Here is a 9,829-nt window from a genome sequence, read left to right on the forward strand (position 1 = left end):
GAAGTTAACAATTTCTCTTGAGGTCTAAGTTCAGAACAAATATACTACTCATCTCTGTGCAGTTTTTGTTGTTGTTGTTGTTCTTATTAATTTAAGGCACACAAGCTCTCCACAGTGTGAATAGAGAAACATAATTCATTTCTTAATGAGAATATTTATATTTCTCAAAATGCAAGAGAACTAAGAAATCAGAGCCATCTTCGTGGTTAGTCACTCTCACTTCTGTTGCACACAAATAATCACCTGTAAAATATATTTAAAGACAATTCACCATTTCTTTCTCCCTACAATGTTGTAAATAATGGTGCATTGGGAATGCTGAAATCTAACATTGACAGATGGGAGATAAGCACACAGCCATTTCTTATCTCCTTAATGAATACAAAATATCACATAGATGAGACTAGGACTTGATATTAACTAAGTATATAGTATACACACACCTGGAAATTATAATTTTCCCCTTATAAAGTAGTTTGGTGAAGCAGGGTAAGACATAAGTGAATGCAGTTGAACTAACAGGGAGAAGGCGTAAACAGAGGCCACTCATTTGGGTGCATCAAGGGCTTATATAAATAATACAAATTAGTTTTGAAGGGCCACAATTTATACTATTTGCCAAATTTTTGCATGGCTCTGGCATTAGAACTTAGAAATATCGTCATGTGGTCAAGCAAATATGGCACAACATTACTCTCATCATGTTTCCAGGTAATTTTTCCAGCCAGTGTTTATTTCCAAGTTGCCACAATGTTATTCTATTCAGTTGTTCTTAGTTTACTCTCTGGAAGCTCATCTACTTCATGGTTTTAAAGTTACTAAGTGTAATAATGGTTGAAAAACAACCATTAGCATGTTCTGTCTCTCCTTAGTAGACTCTCACATGAAGTTTACTTTGCTAGGAACATCTTACCTTCTCTTTTTCTATCTGCATAATTCTTACTTGTATTTTAAGATTTAGCTCATTCCACCTTCACTATGAGAAAAATTCTCCATTTTTGATATCATAATTCCAATCATGTCTGAGACCCCCCCCCTTGCCCTACTCCTATAGTTTCCTTTTTTCTTATATCACACTATTGTAATTGTTGATTCACTTAATATCTCCTATCCTCAAGAAGTTAGTGTAAACATCTTCAAGAAAATATCTTGTCAGAAAGACAGTCCTAGCCATACATGTATTTAATAGCACTTTAATATTTAGTAAAAGAAAAACATTTTGTTAAATCATGGCCTTTGTTATTTGTTGTCTTTAGATACACATGACATTAGAGTGTGCTTTGACACATTATATACATACATGGTCTGCAATCAATTACAATTTTGATCCCAATCTTGTCAATGAACATGATGTGGTGTTACACTGGTCATATATTCATATATAAACATAGGAAAGTTAGTTAGGTTCAATTCATTCTACTCTCTTTCCTATCCAAGTCCCCCCTCCTCTCTTCCCTTCATTCCCATTTGTCTAATCCAGTGAACTTCTATACTTCCCCTCCCTAACCTCCTGTGTTATGGGTTAGCACCTAAATATTAAGAGAACACTTGACCTTTGGTTTTTGGGGGCTGGCTTATTTTACTGAGCATGATGCTCTCCAGTTCAACTTTTTACTGGCAAGTGCCATAGTTTTACTTATTTTTATAGTGTGTGTGTGTGTGTGTGTGTCACATTTTATTCATCCATTCATCTGTTGAAGGGCACCTAGGTTGATTCCATAGATTGGCTATTATGAATTGAGATGCTATAAGCAATGAAGTTGTTGCATCACTGTAGTATGCTGATTTTAAATCCTTGAGTTATGTTTATTTTTACTTTTATTTGGACATGTTTTGAGTTATTAATCATTAAAACTTTAGGAGTATAATGCATTGTGTTGATTAAAAGCAAAAAAAAAAAAACCCAAAAAACAAAAAACTGTGTTGTGTATGTTTCCTAAGGTAGCAAGTTTTCTATGCTTTTCTTTCTTCATGGATTTTCATTCTATATATCTCAAGGATAAATGATTAGTTCATGGACTATTTAGCTACATTATTTTCTTGCATTTCTTTATCATCCCAATCTCAAATGTACTTATGATGATAGTTTACCTAATTTTTAAATTTCTGTCTGCAGAAGTTATAAAAACCAAATAACTGCAGGCTAAAAACTTTTATCTAATATGGATTTATTTATTTATTTTAATGTGTTATATAGTACAGCAGCATACTATTCAATTCATATTACAAATATAAAGCACCATTTTTCATGTTTCTGGTTGTACACAAGTAAAAACAAATACAGACTTTAAAAAATTGGAATAAGAATAAAAATAAGTTAAGATTTTATTAAAGAATGAGATTGAAAGGGAATAGTATAAAAAGAAAAAGAAGTTCCTTTAAAAAGTCATTTATCCAGGCATATTCTTTGGGATGATAGCTTATCAGAAACAATATATAGAGATACATTTGGAATCTGAATAGAAATGTATCTTTATATTAATTCACATTCTACCTCTAATCAATTTTATTGCATATTACCTACTTTAATTTATACTTATGATACATTTGGAGTCAGGGCATCAATTTAACTTGTAAGAATTTAATTATATTTGATAATGTATTCACTTTTCATTATTCTGCTTATGGTTCTAACAATGCAGACTCAATGGTGCTTGCAATGAGACAGGAGGAAAATTGCTTGAGAGAAGCATCATGTTCTGTTCTCTCTCTGTGCCTGCCTGCCTGCCTTACAAATCTCACTGAACAGTAATAATTTAGTGTTTTGATAATTACATGTACAACATATCTGTGTGAAAAGATATTTTTAAAGATGAAACACAAAATCTCATCACAGATGAATATTAACAGCTGAACTTTTGCAATTGATCTTGATACAGGAAAAACTGTCTTTGAATCCTAATTGAGCAGAACTGTAATCCCCTCAAAATGCTCCTGTTCTTACTAGTAGAACTGTATTGCAAATATTTATTCAATTACTGATAATGTTATTATGCACTGAATTGGAGTCCCCCCAAATTCATTTGCTGAAATCCTGAAACCCCAATGTGAATATATTTGGAGATCAGGCCATTTTTAATAAGGTTATAAGGGTGGGGTTCTAATTCAATAGGATGTGTGACCTTATAAGAACTAGTTGAGACACCTAAGGTGTCTGCAGACAGAGGAAAGGTCATGTGAAGACACAGAGACAAAGAAGCCATTTGTAAGCCAAGGAAAGGTCTCAGGAGAAACCTAACCTTCCAGTACCTACTTCTCAGACTTCCATCCCCCAGAATTGTCGGAAAATACATTTCTATCATTTAAATTACGCAGTAGATGGTGATTTTTATCATAGCCCATAATAACTAATGCAATTATGTTTTGGGATTTCAACAATAAAAAGTCTGTAATGTTTACCTTCAATTGATACAGAAGTACCCACATAATACATTTGCTTTTGTTTTTTAGCCTCAAACTTTTACCACCTGGCCACTAACAAAGTAAGTTTACAACTTTTTACCCTAAAGAGCCACTTTTCTGCACTGAATTTTCATAAGATTTATCTGTTCTTTTAAAGTAGCATTTACTATAATTCACAATCTATTCTTTGCTTTATTGATATTCATTCTATCACTGCTATTAAAAAGAGAGCAACACATATAAAAGGGCAACATATTTTATTTTCTTCTCCATTTATAGGCTGAACCTGCTTCCAAAATAAATTATTATGAATTAATGATGGGCAAGGGTGGAAAATAAACCCAGATATTCCAAAAGTGAGTTCATCTTATACAGTACTTATTTTACAAATGGATCCAGATATTAGATTCCCAAGCCAGAGATCTAGGGACCAGTTTCTGTTATTCATATATTCCCATCATATAGTTAATGGGAAAATGCAGTCAATGTTCCCACTTGTAATATTAAATATCCCCCCTTGTATCCCTAGTGTCATCACTCTGACTTGGCTCATCCCAATTTTTCCTAGAAAACTCCAGTCAGCTTTCTTATTTCCTGGCCCTGTCTTACTTCATTTTCCATCAACATTTCAATTCCAGTTAGAAGTGCTCTTTAAAATTGGAATGAACATGCCACTCATATGCTCCAAAGATGTCACAGGATTGCAGTGTTTTTTGGCTAAAAAGTTTTCAATTCTTGCTTTGGTAGATATCTTGTTTTATAACATATGGTTTCTAATCTTGGGAAACAAACCATAAATCTCATGAAAATGTAGGCTAGAATGGTGGTATGAAAAATTAACTGTGATTAAGAAGCAAAATATTCTTATGACTGAAATTTATAGTCTTATCAAATTGACTCTAAATCTTTGTGGTTGATGTTATTTACTATCTTAAACTTATGTGAGTAAATTAATCAGATATAGATGTAACACATGAAAATTAATAATGCAAATGATTGTAAAAGGCAAAACATTTAAACTAGTAAATTTTGTACTGTACCATACATTAAGTGGATCTCAACATTCCTACTCCTTCATCTTTTCTCTGGATGTATCTTAGGAGTTTATTGATGCAGTTAACTAAACTGTGCTTCAATTATTTTGATATGCAAGTAATGTACATTAATAGAAAATAGATAAAGATAATAAAGTCAATTTGTATTTTGAGGCACTGAGTTTAAATCTAAAAACTTTAAATACTCATTCAATACATATTAAATATTTTATAAAGTTCTGGTATTGCTAAAGGCTGAGGGAGGTTAAATGGAAAATATAATAATAATAATAATAATAATAATAATAATAAACTACTATAAGAAAGAACACTATCCATATTTCAAAAATATAATTTAACTTAGGAAATTATAGAAGATACAAAGCAAATAGGAAGTCAGAAAAAGATAGAGGGAAGGGAAGTAAATTTAACAGCAAGACAATATATTGATCTTTTAAAAAATTATTTGTGCATAGTAATTATATAGAATAGTAGATTATATTGTGGAATATCCATACATGCACATAATTTAAGCAATTTCATTCTCTAATACATCTCCTTTCCCTACCCTGTTTTCTCCTCCTATTCCCCTTCCTCTACCATAGTGGTCTCCCTTCTATTTTCATGAGATCCTCTCTTTTTATAATTTTTTTTCTCTAGCTTCCCTAAATGAGAGAAAAAAGGACCCTTGATTTTCTGATTTTAGTTTATCTTGCTTAACATGATGTTGTCTAGTTCCATCCATGTACCTGCAAGTGAAACATTTTTTCTCTACTTTGTGGCTGAATAAAATTCATTAAATATCAAATTTTCTTTATCATGTTCACCTGTTGACATATACCTCAGCTCATTTCTTAACCTGGCTATTATGAATTGCTCTGCTATAAATATAGGCATGTTGACAAAATTGATCTTTAATCATTAAATATAAGAATAAAAAGAAATTAGGGATCATTAATTTGCTATTTGGTGATAAAAATCTTCTTCGTCAGTTTTGACTGCTATAACAGAATACTGTAAATGTCTTAATAACAATAATTTGTTCATAGGTTATGTATTGTTGATATTGGGATCTGTTAACATTGTCCTTCCCCACAAAGGAGAGATCTTAGAACCCTACAAGAGCACTACAAATCTATAGGGTAAAAACAATGACACACCAGATTCACAGAGCTGGAAAGGAAGACACATGAGCCACATGAAAAGACAAGGGAAGAAAGTACCACAAACAAATCAAGATAACACATCACTAGAAGCATTGGCATCTAGAGCAGAAAAAAATTACAGAGAAAGATTTTAGGATATACATGCTCAAACTGTTCTGGGATCTCAAAGAAGATATAAGAGAACAAATACAGGCAGTGAAAGATCACTTTGACAATGAGCTTCATAAACAAATCCAAGAAGCAAAAGATCACCTCAACAGGGAGATAGAGGTTCTAAAAAAATACCAAACAGAAATCCATGGAATGAAAGAAATAATAAACCAAATTAAAAACTACAATGAAAGCATCACCAATAGAGTAGACCACTTAGAAGATAGGACATCAGAGAATGAAGATAAAATATATCATCTTGAAACGAACAAAGACCACACAGTGAAAATGAAAAGAAACCATGAGCAGAACATTCAAGAAATATGGGATAGCATAAAAAGACAAAATTTAAGAGATATTGGGATAGAGAAAGGCATAGAGGTCCAAACCAAAGGAATGAACATTCTATTCAATGAAATAATATCAGAAAACTTTCCAAACATGAAGAATGAATTGAAAATCCAAATTCAAGAAGCCTACAGGATGCCGAATGTACAAAATAATGACTAGATAGCTTAGATACACAAAGAGATTTCTAATAATTATGGAGCCTGATAGTCCAAGCCCCAGACTCCAGGAGAGCTGAGTCTGGTGAAAGATTCTTTGCAGGTGTGCAAATGGTTGATGTTTTGTTTTGTTTCCTCCCATGACTGAAAAGCAAACAGAGAGGAAGAAAGGTCTTCCTACTCTTATAAGGACAGTAATCCTGTTCATGTGGGCTCCACTCTCATGACCTAATCACCTCCTACAGACCCTTCTGCCTAATACCACCACATTGGGGGTTAGGAGTTAAATACATGAATTTTTGATAGCTAAAAACATTCAGTTCACAACAATGGCAAACTCAAAACATTAGTCTTCCTGGAAGAATTGAAATTTTATTTTTATTGCCTCAAAATGCTTTCTGGTTAACATTAATTTGTTCTCAGAAAACATGAGGTATGAACAATAAATTTTGTGGTCATACAGGCTGCATAGCACTTAAAATGCAGTAAAAGAAATTTTAACTTACTCTCTATTTAGGACAGTTGCAAAACGCACAGCTGATTCTCACTAAAGCTTATTCAAGTTTTTAGCAAATTATCCAAAACTACTTTTGAGGCAAAAATAGCAATATTTTTCTCAGGTAAATTGATGTTTAAACTTTTATATGAACATACCTAATTCAAAACTAAACATTCCAAATGTACCTTCAATTTAAATGATTATTCAAAGTCAGTTTTAAATATTCAGGTGTTATGATGGTCCCTGCATTTTATATAATCATTTGACTTTCTGTAATCTTAGCTGAGAAGAAAAGCAAAATGGGATTAAAAAATAATGTGAATGTAAAATATTTCACAGTTTATATTTCAACTACTCTTCCTAATTTGGGTTATATATTGGCTTTTTTAAAATAGATAATAGAATAAATTTGCTAGTAAAGAAAAGAAAGATTATGACATTATTAAAATGCATTATGAGAAAAAGAATCCTGGATGAAGAAAAAGCATATTAATCATTTTTTGGGCTTGAATCTCTGGAGTTGAGATGTTTGTATTCTGTGACTCTATAAATCTTCAAAAACTAAAGAAATACATGACACACAAAGCAGCATTTTTTTTGTAGTCATTGCCTCTTCCATTTTTTTTCTTGAGTTATTATCTAAGACGTATTCTTTTCTAATTTATTTATCACAGAAATATATAAAGCACCAAAATAAACTTAAACAATGATTTACAGGTAGTTTTACTAATACTATTTAAGAAACACTTTATATTTTTATAAATTCAGTATCTAATTCTGAGAATAAAATTCTCAGCAGTATATCTTGAGATTGGAAAGGTGAGAAGATATTAAATTCACAGGAAAGTCAAAAGAAGTAAATAAATTAATAAAAATCTTCACTGGTACATTATAGTAATATCAGTTTAAAATAATAAAAATTATATTATTATCTCTTTATTATGAACCAGTGTTGTTGACTAAAGAATAATATAGACAGTTCAACAGAATGAAATAGTGAATTACACTTCTCATAGGTAAATACAAATATTCATATTAAATAAATATTAGTTTTGAACACCATTATTTTGGCTAAAAGATTTTCACCTTCAGTCTAAAAGCTTACATTTGAAAAAAAAAATCAAGTAGAAATAGAGAAAGACAAAAATCTATATTATCTGTGGGAAGTAAAACACTGAATAAAAAAAAAATCAACCCTTATTTAAGAAGGTTTGTGTGTGAGAGACAGAAAAACAGAGAATGAGAGAAGCGTACATATGTGGACAAAAGCAATGTGAACACATTCTAAAATTAACATAATTTTAGGTGTTTTTAAATTTTCTTTATATTCAGGAGGTAAATGAATATGGAATACAAACTGAAAACTGATTTAAAAGTAGCAAGAAAATAGAGATAAGAGCAGAAATACAGGGAAAAGTAGATAAAATAAATGAAGATAAAAGCTAAATCTTTAAGAAATATAATAAAATTCATACTTACATACTTATCACTGTTGACAAAAACAGAGAGGCATTTTGGCCCTGGCACGCCAGGGCAGCTGGCTCAGTGGCGCAGATTCCAGTCAGTTAAGCATTGGCGGTTGTAGAGCTGGAGCCAGTAGGACACTGAACAACGGTGGCTGCTGCTGGAACCCTGGAACCTCCTGGGGGCCTCCCTCGGGTGGAGGGTGAAGCTGAGGAAGAGAGGGACTTGGGCGCGTCTTTCTCCCCGCTGCCCACCGCTGCCTGGCGGTGGCGCCCAGTTGTGTACCCATGGGATTGTGTTGGTTTGCCAAAAGCAGAGTTTGTGAAAAGCTCTGTATTGGGCAAATGGTATCTTGCCGAAGATCATCAAAAACTTGGTATTTTGCACTACAAAACTTTTGAGTCCTTGGATCAGGAACATGCCAAAGCACAAACAGCGGTAACAGAATTGAGGCAAGGAGGAGAATGGCAACAGACAGAGGACACTTTAATACACAGAGAGAGGCTCTGTCTGTGGAACATGGATGCCATTAGCAAGTATCTTTCTTCCTTCCTTCTTCCTTCCTTCCTTCCTTCCTCTCTCTCTCTCTTTCTTTCTTTCTCTCTCTCTCTTTCTTTCTCTTAATATTTATTTTTTTAGTTGTAGGTGGACACAATATCTTTATTTTACTTTTATGTGGTGCTGAGGATCGAACCCAATGCCTCATGTGTGCTAGGCATGCACTCCACCACTGAGCCACAACCCCAGCCCCAGCAAATATGTTTTTAATAACACTTTTATTAATCAAGATAAAATAAATAGAAGATGAAGATAAAATCACTTATGCAGAAATATTAACAAAAAAATCAGACATTTTGTTATGTTGAGTTGATGGGATAATAGAAGTTTTTCTCTGACCGTACCTTGTACATAAAGAAACTGCTAAATATCTTATTTTATGGTGTTTTTACCAAGAAGTTGAGCAGAAAGTGGCGCTAATGGAACAAACAGCACATCAAGCTGTTGTAATGCAATTTATTATTGAAATGCCCAAAAACTGTAATGTGAATTCAAGGAGGTGTTTTCATTATTTTTCCAGAAAGCCAAAGCAGAGGAAGAAGATTATTTTGAAGTATTCAAAAATGAATTTGAAACTTTCCAGTCAAGAGTAAGACTTTATTCTTAATCACAAAGTTTTCAACCTAGGACAGTTCAGAATCATGTTTCCCATTCTGATGTTGCATCTATAGGTTTATTAGAATCCTAATCACAGAATCCAAATTTTCTTCGGTATTTTATCAGTGCAGCTCTTTGTAGTTTAAACTCAGTGGCACATAAAGAAGATGATGAACCCCAAATGATGAACACTGTATAATTTGGTTAAGACTGCTGAGGCTAAGTGCTATTTTGTTATGAGAGGAAGAATTTGAGTATTTTTTGTTTTGACACTTTTATGGGTGCTGCACTTTATTTTTGTTGGTTTTTGATGGGAGGGAAAAAAAGAGTACTGCAACATTTTTTAACTTTTTTCCCTTACTGTACTGCTAGGCTTTTTGTTTGTTTGTTGCTATTGTTTTAAAAGGAGGAGTGGTACTATATGTTGCTGGAAGCCAAACTGAACTCACCCCC

General features: G+C 32.6%; 1 pseudogene; it reads left to right on the plus strand.

The window, feature by feature from the left end:
* The first annotated feature begins 663 nt into the window (after positions 1-663).
* LOC107149536 lies at positions 664-9,544 on the plus strand (annotated as a pseudogene).
* Positions 9,545-9,829: the final 285 nt, after the last annotated feature.

The sequence above is a fragment of the Marmota marmota genome, unplaced genomic scaffold (assembly GCF_001458135.2).
Source record: "Marmota marmota marmota unplaced genomic scaffold, marMar, whole genome shotgun sequence".
NCBI lineage: Eukaryota > Metazoa > Chordata > Mammalia > Rodentia > Sciuridae > Marmota > Marmota marmota.